The 19,404-nt window shown below is 33.1% G+C and overlaps 1 long non-coding RNA gene across 1 annotated transcript; it reads left to right on the plus strand.

Annotated features, from left to right (window-relative positions):
- Positions 1–15,856: 15,856 nt before the first annotated feature.
- On the plus strand, positions 15,857–17,396 carry LOC107897831 (uncharacterized). Its single transcript, XR_001684286.2, has 3 exons — positions 15,857–16,280; positions 16,399–16,508; positions 16,907–17,396. It is a non-coding gene; the product is annotated as an uncharacterized lncRNA (long non-coding RNA).
- The last annotated feature ends 2,008 nt before the right edge of the window (positions 17,397–19,404 follow it).

A 19,404-nucleotide genomic window follows, 5' to 3' on the forward strand; every position in this document is an offset into this window, starting at 1 on the left:
AAGTCCTTTCTTTAAAATTTTACCCATGCATGCCCATTTTTGTCCAAATTTTTAGAACTTGGTCAAATTACTAATTAAGGACCTCTAATTTATAGTCCAACTCAATTTCATGCTAAAAGCTTCTAGAACTCAAGTTTTACATATTTTGAAATTGGTCCCTAATGTCAAATTGAGCATCTTAGGCATAGAATTTCTCCATGAATTTTTTTTACTCAAGCATACATTCTCATTCTAGACCTCATAATAATCATTAAATAATTATTTCTATTTTGGATATGTGGTCTCGAAACCACTGTTCAGACCAGGCCCTAAATCGAGATGTTACATTTAGAGTCTTATTTTGAAAATTAAAATCCATTTTATCGACTTAAGTGATTTTTTAGTTTCACGTTAAAAATTATCAACTACTGACAAATTTTGCAAAAACCAAAACAGGCTCAGAAACATATTGCAACCTATAAGATTAAACATTTCTACATTATTGCAAAATAATTCGAGCTCCCACACACCGTCCGGTCCTAAGTCTGAGACTTACTTGAACACACAAAGATAGAACTAGAAGGTGAGCTATAAAGCCCAGTGTATAACCAGCATCAATTATAGTTAACAAAACATATTATATAAATCAGATTAAACACGGTGAACTTAATAGCAAGTGTAATATAACAGAATAACACAACCCAACCAGAACAGAACATAATAGAACAGAGTAGAGCATCTATGCAGAGGATGTGTGTTATGCAAATGCGGTATTTTTCAAACAGATCAGAATGCAAATTTTTCAAAAAACATTCTATCCAACTCGAATTCCCCTAAAACTCATCCAGCCAAATCACACCAACAGATAACTGTGGACAATGCCACCAGAATTTTGCTGTTAAAACTACCAGATCGGATATATGTGGTCAAGCCACTATAGTGCAGCCAAGCTGCCAGAATAGAAACGTGGATAAACCACCAGACAATGCAGACTATCGACCTGCCAGAAACTTCCTCCTGTCATATCATCCCAAGTCCCATACAATGTGTCATGGCATGCATATACAGAAGCAGAGTGATAAGAATGTAGTCACACTATCGTACGATAACAAAGTTAGTAGGCATGAGAGTCCATGCGTTATAAAACAAATTTATCAAAACTTAACAAATAATATCATATTTTTCATGAAATCACATGCATGGTTATAAATCAGAATCAGTACCAATCAATTCAACATATTCGGATATCAATGTTCTTAAGCAACAGAGTAACGTAAAGGAGTACCAACAAACTTAACAAAATACAGATCGTACCTGGATAATTCCCACGTATTAGACAGTTGCACATTATGTTCTGACAGACCTTACTTACTTAGGTTCAACATAGCAGATATGTATAGATCACAAGTTATTCATCATCAAATCATCATATATCAAATTATATAGCCTAATTTCGATCACACGGACCCTACAGTAGGCCAGTGTTCAATTCGAACGATGCTTGTGGCCCGAGAGAAAAATTCCAAATATTGGTCCACATGCCTGTGTGGATTCACACGGCCTGGAAAGTTGGTCGTGTGCCTTCACACAGTCTGGCACACTCCCGTATACAGGCCCGTGTGGTCCTAATTTGTAAACAGTGAGTTACACAACCTGGACACATGCCTGTGACATTCACCCCTCTGAATCCTGCTTAACACATAAACACACACAGCCTGGACACACGCCCGTGTGCCTCTAATTTTTGTGAACAGTGAGTTACACTGCCTGGCACATAGTCGTGTGGCTTTGACACTCCTATTTTTTGATGACTAAAATTCGAAGAAGAAGAGGTTTTCGGTACCCATTTGATTCGAGTTTGACGTAAAAGCAATAAGGATGAATTCTTGTCCCTATAACGACCTTACAATGACAAACCAGACAACGTATCCGCACTCAAAATACTAAGATTAGGGTCCGAGACTAAGTAAGATTAGGGTCCGAGACTAAAGTTACGTTGAAGAACTTCCGATACAAACTTTAAATCGAATTTACTAGTAACAAATTGAACCAGAAAGTAGAAGTCCGACCTCGTACAGGATCAATTTGGCATAACATAGCAAAAAAGAAGGTAGTTTGAAGAGAATAATCAAAATGAAGAAAATAAAGAAAGAATGGAGGAATGGTAGCAACAAAAATGGAAAGTAAAAAGAAAAACAAAATAGATGTCATCCCCTAGACGGTTTCTGGGAAGTTTAATTAACCACCAGAAACTAACTACCACACAAAAAAATTTAAAAAATAAATCATTCCCTATTGCCTTCATAAAGACTTGAACACAAGATCAAAGAGTACACAGAAGTTTAACCATTAAACCAACAAACACATTCTTATCATTAATTGACTAAATTTAACTTATAACCCACATGTCCAAATATAAGGGTTTAATCAAAGTAGCAAAATTTCAAGAGATAGGATTTGAAACCCAAAACCTCACATACATAAGAACACTTAACCACTAAACCAAACCAATTTACTTATCAAAAATTTCCAAAGTCTAAACTTAAATAGAGGGATGACCACTCTTGATTTCAAAACTCAATTTCTTCTAACCCGCTTTTTGGGATGTTACAACATAAGTGAGGGAGTATAATAGCTTTGGCATTCAGATTCTCTAGCAAAGCATGTGAATTCCATAATACCCTATCAAGTTTTTTCCTGCAAAATAATCCTTCCACCATTCTTTCTTACCCAAGTGAAACGGCAATCAGAAGTGTCAACATCCAGTAAATCACAACTAATCCAACGATCCTTAAAATTTACAACGCGATTAGTAACATCATGAGAACTCGCACTACCACCCCACCTTTCATTAAAATCACCCAAAAAACACCTAGGAGAATCGATCGTCTCTGCAAAAACCTTAAGCTCCACCCAAAAACAATCCTTCCAAGCACAGCTTGGTCTATCATACACAAAGGAGAAAACCTTTTGAACTGAATTAATCATCATGGTAGTATGTATAAATTGTTGAGATGAATCCAAAACATCTACATCAATTTTCTCTGCATTCCAAAATAAAGCAAGTCCACCAGCCATACCTTGCGCTGGAACGGTAAAGGAAGAGGAAAACTTAAGCTTTTTAGCCAAATTCTTCGCTATGATCTCATCAAATTTTATTTTAATTAAGCAAAAACATCTGGTTTATTATCTTTCACCAATTATAATTATTATTTATTTCATAACAAAAACTTATTTTTCTCTCATTCTACAACAATTATTAACTATACTTTGAATTAATTACGATCGTGTAGTGATTTTATTTTATTATTAGAATAATTATTTTAATTTTTAATAGTACTACTCTTTCTTTTTTGGTAATTTTAATAGTACTACTCTTTAGTTGCTTAATAAGTACATCTTTAATCATGATATCGAGGCTCAAGAATTTAATAATAAAAAGGAAGAATGCTATGCAACTGCAAGTCAAGCATGTGACCCATCGATTATGAGTTTATTATGTACTTCGGTAAAGGACTATTTTTAATTATTGTAATTTCAAATTACATATTTTCATAATTGGCTATACAATTAATTGTTTAATTTGTATTGTAATATACGTAAAGCTGAAATTGATGAATATATATTTGATTGGGATTATTTCTAAAACTCTCCTTAAATAATTGATCATTATATAATAAGTATTGAGTTAATAAATTATTCTGAAGTGGTTGCTGAAAAAATTAGATAAGTTTCTTTTTTAACATTAATCTTATTATAGGTTTTTATTATATATATATAATGCCTAGAATTACTAATAGTCCCTCCCCAACCCTTAAATTGGAGGATAATGCGCTTCAGCGCACTCGAATCCACGTCCTCCTGTACTGGTAATAATATCGATATCAATCGAACTAAGACTCAATCGATAAAAAAAATTAGATAAGTAACCATATATGTTGCACATTTGGTTAAACTTTAGGAGCCAAACGTGAGATTACCCGTTAAACAAATCATGCTTAGGTTTGAAATATGTGTTGATATTTATATTAAATTTATTGATATTTTAATAAATAAGAATTATATTAGAGTTATTCAAATATATTCTAGTTTATTATTTTAGTAGTTAAATTAATTATTGGGTTATATAAATGTAATGATGTAGCATGATTCAATTTATATGAGTAGTTAATGTTAAAGGTAAATTACATCATTAGTCACTAAATTATAAGTAAATTTTTGTTTTGGTCATTTAATTAAAAAAAGTTACAATTTGATCATTGATCTATTCAAAAATTTTCATTTAAATTACTGGACTTGTAACAACTCAATTTTCGTCGGTGCCAAAAAACCCGATTCAAGGGAAATTCTCCTTAAACTAAGATAGCCCGAGTATAAAACTGAGAAAATTTATGAGTCAAGTAAGAAATTGACAATTAGAATTATTAAATGAATAAAATATAGTACGGGGACTAAATTGCAGGTAATTAAATTAGAAGGATTTGATTAAAGAAAGTGAATAGATCTTAATATGCTATTTGTACTAATGACTTCAAAATAATTAAACCACTTATAAAGTATGTAAATGTTTAAATATAGTATAAGGACTAAATCATAAAAAGAAGCAATTGAGATAAAAGAAATGGACTTGTGTAGTAGTTAATCAAAGCCCTTGTTAGCAATCAAACCATCACATTATTTAAGTTGAGCGGATGTAAGTGATCTTAGCCATGAAATTCCACCAAGTAAGTTGATATTAGATCATAACCACTAGGTTATTTATAATTAAGGATAAGTAAGTCAATATTAAAGGGAAAAGGGTGATAAGTGGTGAATTTTTTGTAATGACATCTATTTCACCCATGCAAAGGAGACTAACGTGGGAGAGAGGACAGATTACAATCTTAAATTAAAAGCATAATTAGCTTTATTCTTACCATCTTCACCGAAATTAAAAGGAAGGGAGAAAATAAGTATTCAGAAATAGCCTCTTTATTCGGTGTTTTAAAAGAAACGAGAAAGTTAATTCTATCTTCTCCACTCGGTTTTTAAAAGGAATCGAAGAGAGAAAAGAAAGAAATTCCCAAACTTCTTTTGCATGTGTTAAGATAATGGCTTTAGTAATGAGTTACATAACTTATGGCTAAGAGATTTAAGGAGAGACAGTGTATATAGCTTGATTATATTGCGTGTATGTCTAAAATTGAAATGTGTTAGTTTATAATGTTGTTAAGCTTAAAACTTAGTGATTCTATTTAATTATTAAAGGACCAAATTGCAAGGGATAAGAACTTTGAGGTTTGACAATGAATAATGGTAGAATAGGATCTCTGTAATATATTTACAAAGTCAAATTTGGATTCATCGAGTAAATTATAAAATATGGAAATTTTAGATATTAGAGTTATAAAGGACTTGTAAAATAGGTTTAAATTGAAAGGTTTAAATTGAATGCTTATATGCTGAAGATGAGAATTTAATATCTTACCTGGTTTATTGACTAAGGTTGGATACAAGATTGAAACATTGAGGATAAATGGGTAACAACCATATCTAAATAGTATTAGTATGATTGAGAAGTACGAACGTATCATTTACACATTACTCCAATTTATACTGATCAGCATTGGGCACATATTACTTCAGACATTCCTATGAGTGTTGGGCACACATTACTTTGAATGTACTGAGAAGTGCTAGGTGCATATTATTTCAGACATTCCAATGAGTGTTGAGCACTCATTACTTTAGATGTACCGTTAAGCACTGGATGCATTTTATTGAAGAGTTTCCCGGTAGCACTGGGTGTTCGTGGGAACTAACGTCAGCTCCAAAGCCTTTGGGGGGAGGGTTGTGAGCATAATGGTCCACATATTTGCCCATAGTACGAAATCAAATAATAAAGGCTAAAGGTATGGAAATTGATATTGGCTATTAGGTCTATGGTAAGTTGATAGTTGCACTCTGGAATTGAATCATTATTAAAGAATGTATTTGTGATTAGTAGCGAATAAAATGGTCAAATTGAAAAACATAGTGAATACATGTTATGATGCTTGAAATCGAGATGCATATACCTTTACGGTGCATCGATTCATTAATGTGTGAAACCGAAAACGAACCATGATATTAATATGGGAGCTTAAGAGAAAAACGACATCATTTGACATTTATTAATTATGTCCATGTGTGCCGCTAAATTCAAGCTCTAGCAACTTAATGTGACATTAAGCACTCAGATTCAACGACCAGGATGGGTGTGGGGTGTCACAAGGCTATTAAAATTGATGCTATATGGTTTTCTCTGTTTGCACTATTTGCACCAATTAAAAGCTCTCTTTCTCATTTTTTTTCTACAATTTAATTTTTTTCATGAAATAGCTTTCTGTGAACTAAAATTCAAATAGTTCTTTTCTCTGATCTCTAGCACTGGCCGTTAGGTTGACTTAGCTCTAAGATACGTTCTTCTACTCGTCGATTGGTATTGATCCACTGTACTAATTATTGCATTGTCGATTGAAGCTCATTGGCGAAACTTAAAAAAAAATTGACGGCCAAATAACTTAAATAAAAATTTTTAAATAGTTTAGTAACTTAAATAAAAAATTTTAAATAGTTTAATGACTAAAATAAAAATTTATTCATAATTTAGTGAAAAATAAAATAATTTACTATTAATGCTATTTGTTTATTAAAGTGCTAAAGCTATCATTAAATAACCCTAAAACAAACTGAAAAGATTGAAGTGAGAAAAAGGCATAAAACCGTTTCTTATACATGGTGGAAGAAAGACATGTTAGGGCAGTCCAGTTGAATGATGGCTCCCCTTTAACCAACGTCACCCATATGTGAGCAAGAAGTGTGGATAAATGCGAGTCATAGGAAAGGGGGGACAAAAAGAGAGAATTAAAAGAAAGACAGCACGGGGAACAGGGATACGTGGTTGGATAGGTATCGAGTGAGTGAGCAGTGCTGCCGGTGCTGAAGCCTGATATGATGATGTGGTGCAAACCAGTTGTTAAGTTAGGTCCAGTGTGTTGGTGAGCAATTACGTGCTGAGGGATCCATTCTCATTTTATTTATTCTACTTCATCTCATTTGTACACATTGATTCATTTTATATTTTTGGGGGTTGGAGTTGATATTATCCCACTAGTCCTTTTTGTCTTTATGTACCGTTTTCAGACATGGGTTATTACTGACTAGTTAGCCTGTACTTTAGTTGGCTTCTCAAATGGTGAAAATATTATTGAAGTGTCACAAAAAGGAAGCTCAGAACTATCCCTGCTGCTTCTGCTTCTGTAAAACAACTCTGCCTTTAATTATCACTGTCAGACTCTAATTAATTTACATTAGATGGCATCTTTACAGGATTAAATATATAATTCCGAATCTATTTCCATATTATATATTAGATTTTTAATGAAAGTAAAATCCAATCTATTTTAAATGAGCTGTTAGAATTAAGTGATCTGAATCTTTATTTAAATAAAATACAGTGGTAAAATAAAATAAAAAAAGAATCCATATAAAATTATACTTTTTTTATTTTATTTTAGAATAAAGTTTTTTAAACCTTATTAAATTCTATCTATTTGATATTGATTAGAATAAAGTGTTTCAGTCTTACTAGAATATGGCTTTACAAGCCTATAAATAGACATGGTCTATTCCTCTTGTAACAATTTTATTCGAATTCGACATAGTGAATTTCCTTCTCCTCTGCCCGTGGTTTTTTTCCTGAAAGGGTTTCCACGTAAAAATCTATGTGTTCTTTATTTTATTTTTTTATTTTTATTTTTATTTTTTTCACAAATTGGTATCCGAGCTTCCGGGTTATTCATCTCGATCACGATAATAGCGTCTTTGAAATATGAAATTCTGCTGTTGGATCGCAACACCAGATTTGCATTGTGGTAGATTAAGATGGAAGCAGTTCTTGCGCAGATGGATCTAGAGGATGCCCTGCTAGGGATAGATAAGATAACTTCGACATTAACAGATGAAAAGAAGAAGCGTAAGGATCGAAAGGCGATAACACAATTACATCTGCATTTGTCCAACGAAATTTTGTAGGATGTGATGAAACAGAAGACCGCCGCTGCATTATGGAAGAGACTAGAATAATTATGTATGTCAAAAACTCTAACAAGCAAGTTGCATATGAAGCAACGTCTTTATGCTCATCGTTTGGAGGAAAGTGCGTCTGTACACGAACACTTAACAGTATTTAAAGAAATTATCTCAAACTTGGAGGCCATGGAGGTTCAGTATGATAAGGAAGATCTAGGGTTGATTCTACTTTGTTCGTTGCCATCATCTTATTCAACCTTTAGAGACACGATTTTATATAGCCGCGAGTCTCTCACAGTTGATGAGGTTTATGATTCTTTGACCTCGTATGATAAGATGAAACATCTTGTGCTTAAACCCGACTCTCAGGGAGAGGGTCTCATTGTTCGTGGGAGACAAGATCGGAATGCTGATGATAATCGTGGAAGGACACAAGAACGGAATCCTGGCGGTAAATCTAAGGGTAGATCAAAGTCTTCAAACAGATGTAAAACTTGTAACTTCTGCAAGAAGAAAGGGCACATTAAATTTGAGTGCTATAAGCTACAGAACAAGATTAAAAGGGAGGCTGTGAATCAAAAGAGAAAACAACCAGAAAATTCCGGTGAAGCTGATGTTGTAGAAGACTACAGCGATGGTGAACTTCTAATCGCTTCTGTCAATGATTCTAAAGTAAGCGAAGAGTGGATACTTGATTCCAGCTACACCTTCCACATGAGTCCCAATCGGGATTGGTTTACAACTTACGAAACAGTATCTGAAGGTGTTGTTTTGATGGGAAATAATACTTCGTGTAAAATCGCAGGTGTTGGAACAATTAAAGTTAAGATATTTGATGGAGTTGTTAGAACACTTAGTGATGTGCGACATGTTCCAGAATTGAAGAGAAATTTAATTTCATTGAGTACTCTTGATTCAAAAAGGTACAGATACACAGCTGAAAGTGGGGTTTTAAAGATTTCCAAAGGTTCCCTTGTTGTGATGAAAGGGCAAAGAAAGGCTGCCAAGTTATATATTTTGCAGGGTTCTACTGTTACTGGTGATGCAGCTGTTGCTTCCTCTTCATTGTCAGATGATGATATTACTAAACTTTGGCCTATGCGCCTAGGGCATATGAGTGAGAATGGCATGACAGAATTTAGCAAAAGAGGACTTCTTGATGGGCAAAGAATTTGCAAACTGAATTTTTGTGAGCACTGTGTTTTTGGGAAGCAAAAGAGAGTTCGATTCACCAAAGGAATCCATAAAATGAAGGGAATGTTGGAGTATATTCATTCTGATCTGTGGGGGCCATCTAGAGTGCCTTCGAGAGGTGGAGCTAATTATATGCTAACCTTTATTGATGATTTTTCCAGAAAAGTTTAGGCCTTCTTTCTGAAGTAGAAAAGCGATGTGTTTTCCGAATTTAAGTCTTGAAAAATTGGGATGTGAGGTTCACGGGAGTGCATATATCTGAAATGATCATTCACAAGAATTGACGGATAATGAGTATTCCATCGAGATTTCCTAGAAACTCAACGGGATTAATATTATGTATGTCAACAAGATGATGAATGATGAGCTCATCTATATAAATTATATGATGCTTTGTTATGTGACTAACTCATTGATTAAGTGCACGTGATAGGAAATCATTTCATAATGGATGATTTCATGAATTGAGTATGGATGTATGCTAATTACTCGGTAAGTTTACTTTCCGGTTATTCGAGCTTACTAAGCATGTAAATGCTTACCCCTCTCTTTTTTTCCCTGACTCATAGAGCTTGAGGACTCAAAAGGATTGGAGGATAATTGGAGAGTCAACACACTATCAACTAAACAAGCTTTGGTATAAAGACTTTGTTTATTTTATTAAATGGCATGTATAGTATTTTTAAGTATTTTATTATATGTGTCATTTGAAGGCATGTAGAAATATGTTTATCTCTTTGTATATGGACATGAAAATTGGCTTAATTTAAGTAGGCTATGACTTACGATTTTATGCATGATTTTAATTACTAATGATGGGTTGCTATCAATTGGCAATGAGTCACATGAATGAGCCAATTTCGGATGGATTAATGTAACATGGGAACCCATGAAACTAAAGAGGAAATAACCATTTACGTATGAAACCAATGATATGAGGTTTCTATACAACTATTTTCATTAAGATTATTTACAAGCGTAAAATTTTGTTTTCTCTTAAACTTGGTAACCACTAGGCACAAGTAGTAGAAAATGGTGACTAAAGGCTTGGAAATAGCCTATTAGAGTCCATATGGTTGGACACACGGGTGCGTGTCTAGGCCATGTGTGACACACGATTTTCTCCCATGGGCATGTGCTATGGTCGTGTGTCCCTTGCACTCAAAATTTTAGCTCAAAGTCATACACGGGTAAGCCACACGGGCGTGCGCCATGGCCGTGTTAAAATGACAGTGTCGTCCACAGGCACGCAGCAGGGGCATGTTCCATGGCCGTGTTGATAAGTCAGTGTTGCCCACGGTTGAAGGGCATAGGCGTACCCCAAGATACACAGGCGTGTGAGTCTACACGGCCCACCTACACGGGCGTGTGACACTTCTTGATAAAGAAAATCTTCCGAGAAGCCCAATGTTTATCAAACGTGTCCGAGTTTGTCCCGCATTGCCTTCCGATATGTTATAGGTCTCGAAGGCCTATATAAGGGACGAGTTGTTCATGATTGAAAAGTTTTAAATTCAAATGAAATTTAGTGTCTCGAGTTAGTATACTGAAAGTGTAAAGTTTCGGTAATACCTCGAGCCCTGTCCCGGTGTTGGATACGGGTTAGGTGTGTTACAACCGAGATCCATTAAATGTTTTTTTCTTGGTTATAAAGCTAGTGTAAAAGGGTATAAATTATGGTGTCTTGAAAATAGAAAAGTTGTGATTAGCAGAGATGTTTTTGATAAAACTGTTATGCTACATAACTTATCTCTTAAAGACTCTTCAAATAAAGAAAATCAAAAGCAGGTGGAGCATCAGATTAATACAGAGTCAACTCCTCAAGCCAGTACAAAAATTGAGAATAGAGTTGCTTCTTCACCACAATACTCTATTGCCAAAAACAGAACTAGAAGAGAAATTAAACCACCAAAGAAGTATGCCGAAGCTAATTTAGTTGCTTATGCTTTAAATGTGGCTCAAGATATAGATGCAAACCAAGAGCCATCTAATTATTCTGAGGCGGTTAGCTATGAAGACTCAAAAAAATGGATGTTTGCTATGCAAGAAGAGATGGAATCACTTCACAAAAATAAAACATGGGATCTTGTGAAACTTTCTAAAGGTAAGAAGACTGTTCGTTGTAAATAGGTGTTTAAAAATAAATAAGGGACTCTAGGAGTTGAAGAACCCAGATATAAAGCAAGGCTTGTTGCAAAGGGTTACAGTCAAATTCCAAAAGTGGACTTCACAGACGTGTTCTCCCCAGTTGTGAAGCATAGTTTGATTCGAGCTTTGCTTGGTATTATGGCCATGCATGATTTGGAGCTTGAGCAGTTAGATGTAAAAACTACATTTTTGTATGGATAACTTGAAGAAGATATTTACATGCAACAACTAGAGGGTTTTACAGTATCAGAAAAAGAGGACTATGTTTGCTTGCTGAAAAAGTCCCTTTATGGTTTGAAACAGTCACCAAGGCAGTGGTACAAGAGGTTTGATTCCTTTATGACTTCTCATGATTTCAAAAGAAGTAGTTTTGACAGTTGTGTTTACTTTAAGAAAAACAGTGATGGTTCTTTTGTGTATCTACTGCTTTATGTTGATGACATGTTAATAGCAGCAAAAGATAAAGGAGAGATAAGAAAGGTCAAAGCCCAACTAAGTGAAGAATTTGAGATGAAAGATTTGGGACCAGCAAAGAAGATACTTGGTATGGAGATTCTCAGAGATAGAAAAGTAAGTAAATTGTACCTAAGTTAGAAGGGGTACATTGAGAAAGTTTTTTGCAGGTTCAATATGCAGAGTGCTAAGCCTGTTAGTACTCCATTAGCAGCCCATTTCAGACTTTCATCGGCTTTGTCTCCACAATCAGATGATGAGATTGAGTACATGTCACACGTTCCATACTCTAGTGTAGTGGGATCCCTCATGTATGCTATGGTTTGTTCACGTCCAGATTTATCATATGCAGTTAGTGCAATTAGCAGATATATGGCGAGTCCCGGTAAAGAACATTGGAAAGCATTTCAGTGGATTTTAATATATTTACGAGGAACTACTGATGTTTGCTTACAGTTTGGAAGAGCTAGAGATGGAGTAATTGGGTATGTTGATGCTGATTTTGCTGGAGACCATGATAGAAGAAGATCTCTCACAGGTTATGTCTTTACAATCGGAGGTTGTGCAATTAGTTGGAAAGTCACTTTGCAAACTAAAGTCGCTTTATCTACCACTGAATGTGAGTACATGGCGATTGCTGAGGCTTGTAAAGAAGCTATTTGGTTGAAGAGACTCTTTAGTGAACTCAAATGAAGACCTTCAAATCAGCACAGTATTTTGTGACAGACAGAGTGTCATCTTTCTTACAAAAGATCAAATGTTTCATGAGAGAACAAAACAGATTAATGTTTGGTATCATTTTATTCGTGATATTATTACTCATGGTGATATTGTTGTGAGCAAAATTAGCATTCATGAAAATCCTGCAGATATGATGACTAAGTCACTTCCTATAACCAAGTTTGAGCATTGTTTAGACTTGGTTGGTGTTCGTTGTTGAAGTTAAACCTTTAAGGGGTTTTATGGAAGAGGTGGAGAACTTGTTCGTTGAGAGTTCGCGATAAAGAACTTGTTCATTGAGAATTCATGTCAAGGTGGAGATTGTTAGAATTAAGTGACCCGAATCCTTATTTAAATAAAATACAGTAGTAAAATAAAATAAAAGAAGTGTAAATATAGAATTACACTTCTTTTATTTTATTTTAGAATAAGGTTTTTTAAACCTTATTAACTTCTATCTATTTGATATTAATTAGAATAAAGTGTTTCAGTCTTATTAGAATATGGCTTTACAAGCTTATAAATAGACATAGTCTATTCCTCTTGTAATAATTTTATTCGAATTTGACATAGTGAATTTTCTTCTCCTCTACCCATAATTTTTTTTCCGAAAAGATTTTCACGTAAAAAATATGTGTGTTCTTTATTTTATTTTTATTTCATTTTATTTTTATTTTTTTCACATGAGCCATTTGATTCATAAATTAATAAAAAGAAAATTCCTAACAACGCCAAAACATGAATTATGCATCCATTCTGTGTATTCATCAAAAGGCACCTGGTCATATAGACTAATAGCTAGGATATTATTTATATAATATTTTTAATTCAATTACACACAACTGTACTCTAAAATTATTACTGAGCTGTGCCAGTACCACTCTATTGCCAATTCCACATGTGGGTCACGATTGAAATACTGTAAATCCTAACAGCCCCAATTACTTTATATGAGATGGCACAAAGTTTATTGCCTGCATGGATTTGACATTAGTGAAACACCCCATTATTAGTCAAATCCATAATCTCTTGGATTCACTTCCAATTTTTTTATTTAGATATTATAAAAATTATTGTTTTGTTTTGTTAATTTGAAGGTCCATCTAAATTTTAAAATGCAATGATTTTCGAGCTTTACTTGAAATTAGAAACAAAATTATGATAATTTTCAATTCACTCTTTCTTATTCTATAAATGTAAATATACACAAACTTTGACTTTAAGTCTCATGGTATTTTTAATGGAAAAAACTTACAAGTTTACAAAAGTCGGCCAAAGCTTGCCCCAATTTTTAAATAAAAATATGAATATAAAAATGCCTAAAATGTTTGTCATTTTGTAAATTGTTCTCTTTTTTTTTAACTATTTGACCATTAATTGTTTCTTAAAAAGAACTCAAATAATATTTTAATCATTAAAAAACAATTTAATACTTTTTAAAATATTAATAACTAATTTTAATTAAAAAATAAATATTAAGAATTAAATTTATTATTATACGATTTAATACTTAAACTAATTTTTTCACTTTGTAAAAAGAGAAATCACCATAATGGTTTTTCTCAAATTTATCCTATTTTCCTATTTGTTTTCTTAATAAATTTTCTATTTGACATATTCTTACACTAAAACCAAATATTTCTGTATTTATTTTAAATTAACTTCTGTTGAATAACTAAATTAAAAAAATTCTCTATTTTTTTATAAAAAGCTGTAATTTATTTTCAAAATGTTGGTTTTTTCTTTCACCCATTTTAGTAAAATAATAAAAATTGTTAATTTAAAAAAGGGAAAAAAAAGGGTCCTTCACTTGAAGCATTGATAAATGATGTCAACGCCGAAAACGTAGAATCTAACCACTTAATGAAAATGAAATGATGTTAATAAAGATTTGTGGTAACAATGTATCTAAAACATGACGTAGTGAAATCTCCAAAGTAAGAAAATAGGAATGCATGCATGTATTGAGTACTGTAGTAGCCGACTGTGTGAACTGACAAATTGTGGTTTTTTATATATTGCTACGAGAGCAGTTACTGGCGTTGTCCAGAATAGGGTGCCGCGTGCCGATTACGTACTAAACCTTTTTCTACGCTGCTGACAAAACCACCCACTAAACGACAACGCCTTTTGGTTTTCTGTTTTTTTTTTTTTTTACTTTTTCTTATGTCAAACACTTCATGTTTTCTTCATTTCTTCCTTCCCTCTCTTTCATACATTATATCAACTTTGAGGATAAATGCTCAATTAATTTTTTTTAAAATAGTTAAATAAGGGTCTAATTTTTACATTAACCTACTTTAATCTATTTTATAAAAAAAATTATGTAAAGACTAACGTGTTTAGAATAAAACACATAACGCTTGAATCAAAAGGAAAAAAAGATAGTCGGAACATAATTTAAAACATGATATATATGACATTTGAGAAGCCATTATTGAAGTACTTTTGGAAAGATTTAGCTCTTATTTGAGCATTTTTGAAAAGGTCTAGCCCTTATTTGACCATTTTGAAATGTTTGATCCTTATTTCAGTACTTTTAAATTTATATGAGTTTTTTGAAAGGTTTGATTCTTATATAAGTAAAGTTTAAAAGGGTTTAAGCCTAAATTGAAAGGTTTTATTTTTGTTTTAGTTGGTAGGAAAATAAAAAGATTAGGATAAAAAATAATGGTTGAATAATGAGTTAGTAGGAGACGTTGCTAATCTCAATCAATTTTTTTTCAATGTTTAAAACCATATGTGATGATGGTTTAATCCATCAACAAACTCATGAGGCCTGCTAGGATTTTACAAGTTTTGATTTGATGCTGAAACTTAAACTAAAACCTCATTGTTTTGAGAGACCATAAGGAGTCTATGGTTATTTTCTTCTACTAGCAAGTTTGAGACTTGCATTAACCCTTTTTATTTTTGTTGTTGTTGTTTTAAAAGATTTTAATCCTACTTATGGATCTAATATTATGTATTAATCATTGAATCAAATGATTGGTGAAGTTTATGAGATATTGGAATGTGAAGTTTAATTTTGGGTCAATTTAAAATTAAAAATGAAAGTAGAAAAGAGCGTGGCATGAAGAAATTAGTGGGTAGATACAAATTGGATCTTTTCATTTGCAGATTTCGGCACATATTTTGCCCACACAACAAAAATGCTGAAAACAAGGCCCATCGTGGCGTGGAAATAATAAAACAATTTTTGCAAGAAAAGATTCTAAATCCACCTATGAAATGAGAATATAATTATTCAAAATTGATTCCATATAACAAATTGTTTAAATATATATATATATATTTTCGAGCAAAAAACTTAAAAGAGGGGTGAGAAAAGACGAAACACCAGCAGACCAACCGTCTGCCACGCATTAAAACAGTCCCTCCGGTAGAGCAAAATCCAAATAGAAAGAATAACAATAAACAGAAAAATAAAATAAAAAACAATTAATACCCCTCTTCATCCTAATCTCTTATCAGCAATTACACGAAATGGAACCTCCCCTCTTCCTCAGATGAAAGGCATGAAATCATAGAATAAAACGAGAGCATTCCTTCTTGATCTGATAAAGTCGGAGTCCAAAAATCATCAATCCTTCAGTCATTCCTGTTCAATCACCATCGGTCCTGATCTGCCTCTCTTTCCACTCTCTCCGGAGCTTCTTCAATCCAGCACATAGAGCAAGCATGATACTTCCCTTCCTTAGCCAATATATGAGCAGTGTTGTTTGCTTTTCGAGGTACAAATCTGAAACTTATGCTTTCAAACCGCCGGGATCTTGCTCTAATTTCTTCGATTAAAGCACTAATACAAGATTTATCTTCCACTGATGCCTTTTTTTTTTCATGGCAATCAAGGTATCCCCTTCGACCATAATCCTTTGAAAACCCAAATCTTCCGCAAAGATTAGGTATTGTAGACAAGCAGGTGCCTCCGCCACTGTGGAATCCATCACATACTCATTCAGGTGTGTACATGCAGCCATTATTTGCCCTTCCGCATTTCTTGCTATAATTCCAGAAATTGAAATGTTAGTGTGTTGATGAAATGCTGCGTCAAAATTTAATTTCATAACTGCCCCTATTGGCGGTTCCCATTTCCTATCCACTGGGGTTTGCATAGTAGTTGAAACTTCTTCCAAATTGTCATTTTCGGTAATATACGCCTTAATGAAAGCTATGATCCCAAAGGCATTTTGACCTGCTCCCTCATGATAAATATGTTTCGGTTGAACCATAATGCCCAAAAAGAAATAGCTATTAGTTTGCATTTGGCTTGACTGCTATTAAAAAATATATTAGCTAACCATGCTTTCCAATTGCGTTCACTGCTGGTGGCGGAAAAATCCGCGTCCAACCCATGCAGGAATTACCGAGTAAAGGGGCACTCACGGAACAAGTGGTCCACTGACTTCGCAGCAGATCGACAAAGAGGGCAAGAATTATGAGCAGCGATCCTTCGCGTCTGTAAATTAAGTAGCGTAGGCAGATAGTTATTAGCAATTCTCCATATTGTTATCTTAATTTTTCTCGCCATGTTTAAGTCCTATACTTAGTATAGAAAGCTTGTATCATAGGGGCATGAATAGTTGGATCGTTACTTCGAAGAAGTTGAATCCTCTGCCAAAAGCCATTTGTATCCGCTTTTAGCAGAATAGACACCTTTGTTGTCCCCTTGCCATACCATCTCATCCTGATGGGCACTGCTAGAGAGCAGAATTGCTAGGATTTGCTTCAATCTTTCATCAAATAGCGATCTCAATGTTAGATTTGGTACTTTAAGCGTAGTATTTTCATCTAAATTCACTTGTAATATCGAATAGATTGGTTGATAAAATTATTCATAATTATGTTAATACTTTGTATAGTGTTCTCAAATTATTTTTGTACACAAAGCAAAATGGAAGAAAATGTGGCTAACTTATTGTCTAATCTTTAACTAATATTAAGCTGTATTATATGGTTAGATCGTAATACAGAAAAATAGCTTGTATTAGTAAACAAACCTAAACATTTCTTTAGCCTAATTGGAAATGAGCAAACAGGTTGAAAGACGAATATATTATCTATCAAGTCCAATTGGGGAGATGTTTTGTCTGAGACATTGGAGTGACTCTCAAAAGATAAAAACATAAATGTGACTGATTAGACTAATAGTACATTAGACTAGACCCAAAATGAATATATCCTAAATTTGTTTACGAAATTATTCACTTGTGACTTTCATAGTGTGATATACTTAAATCCTGATTGGATGACAAACTATTTTGGCGTAACTCGTACACTTTAATGTAAGCAAAAACCTGAGTGCAAATAGATAAGAAACTGGAAGTTGGCTTGTTAGGTGTACGACTTCCACAGTATGTAATGTCATTCACAATAGTGAAATTCATAGCCCGAGATATGGGTAAATAATATTTTCTCATTGGCATTACATGGTTGATAAAAAGTAAACATAACCACAAGTCGTTCATCTTTGAGCTGAATGACTTGATTACTATCTGATAATAATTGACTTTTCATTGAAGAAGATTTAATGGTTACAATGAGATAAAATAGGATCATATTTGGAGAGTGAATACTATCACAAAGAGATTAATGATTTCTTATGAGGGTAACACACTTATGACAAGGTCATTGGACGAGCACTGAGTAAATGCTTTCGTAATGGTATGTCCTTAGGAAAAACTCAAAATACTATAGTGGAATGATTTCGTAACTAAATTATTTTATAATTAATAAGTGAAAAGTTAGAACTTAATTATAAATTATTTAAGCTCTAATTGTATATATCTAATCGGTCTCTCTGCTAGCTCGTTGAAATTAGAAACGAATTGCGTGCTTGAATCAAAATAAAAATGAATAGAATAGGAAAATAGAAAACATTCAAAAATGATTATGATTTTCTCTGAAATGGAAAAATAGAATCATTTGGAAATGAATGTGGTTTTTTCAAAATGAAAATGGAAATGGAAATGAAAATGAAAATGAGAAATGATTAATTTGTAATTTTTTATGGATTACTCAAAAATTATCGTAATAATGAGTTTATATTTTTGAGTTGTTTTAAAGCCCGAAAATGAAAATAAATCATTTGGTCATAATGAACATGTTGAGTAATGAAATATTAAACATAATTTCTCGAAATTTTACTAGGATTAAAATTATCATAATTTTATCGGGGGTAAAATTGGAATGAGAAAATTATTTAATATATATATTGAAGTTTATTTTGGGAAATAGAAAAATAGAATCAGGTTGAATCAAATTACAAAGTATTGAATTGAAAAGTTTGAAAAGTACTCGTAATTGGACTCGATATTAGAGAGACTCAAAATCCCTTCATATAACATAAAGGGGGCGACAACCCTAGTAGGAATACTAGGGTGTGTCGTCCACCGTACTTCCATTCTAAGTAGAAAGTTTTTCTATTTGAAATAAATCACTACAACTCAACAAGGGTCTTACTTTCTATTCCTATAAATAGATGACACTGATGGAGCTATTAACACAACTTTAAGAGATTGCAATTCTACCGAAAAATAGAGAAAATTTATTCTCAACTATTAAATATATTTTTTCAGAATAACAATTCAGCCGATTTCTATTAAAGAAGATGGAATTTTTGTTTTCACCCCTAAAAAGGAAAAAAATTCTAGTTCTGTGTTTTGGTCCAATTGGTTTGAGCCCAAACTCGAAGCGGTTCGTGGTACAAGAATAGCGAAGAAGTTTGTTTGGTTGAAAGCTGAAAAATACTAAGAATCCGTTTATCTAAAAATATAGGTACAATTTTAGTCTAGATTAGTTTTCAAATTTTTAATTTTTCATTATATAAGAAAATAGTTTTCAAACTGGATTTTTTTC

Source organism: Gossypium hirsutum, chromosome A11 (genome assembly GCF_007990345.1).
Source record: "Gossypium hirsutum isolate 1008001.06 chromosome A11, Gossypium_hirsutum_v2.1, whole genome shotgun sequence".
Taxonomy (NCBI): domain Eukaryota; kingdom Viridiplantae; phylum Streptophyta; class Magnoliopsida; order Malvales; family Malvaceae; genus Gossypium; species Gossypium hirsutum.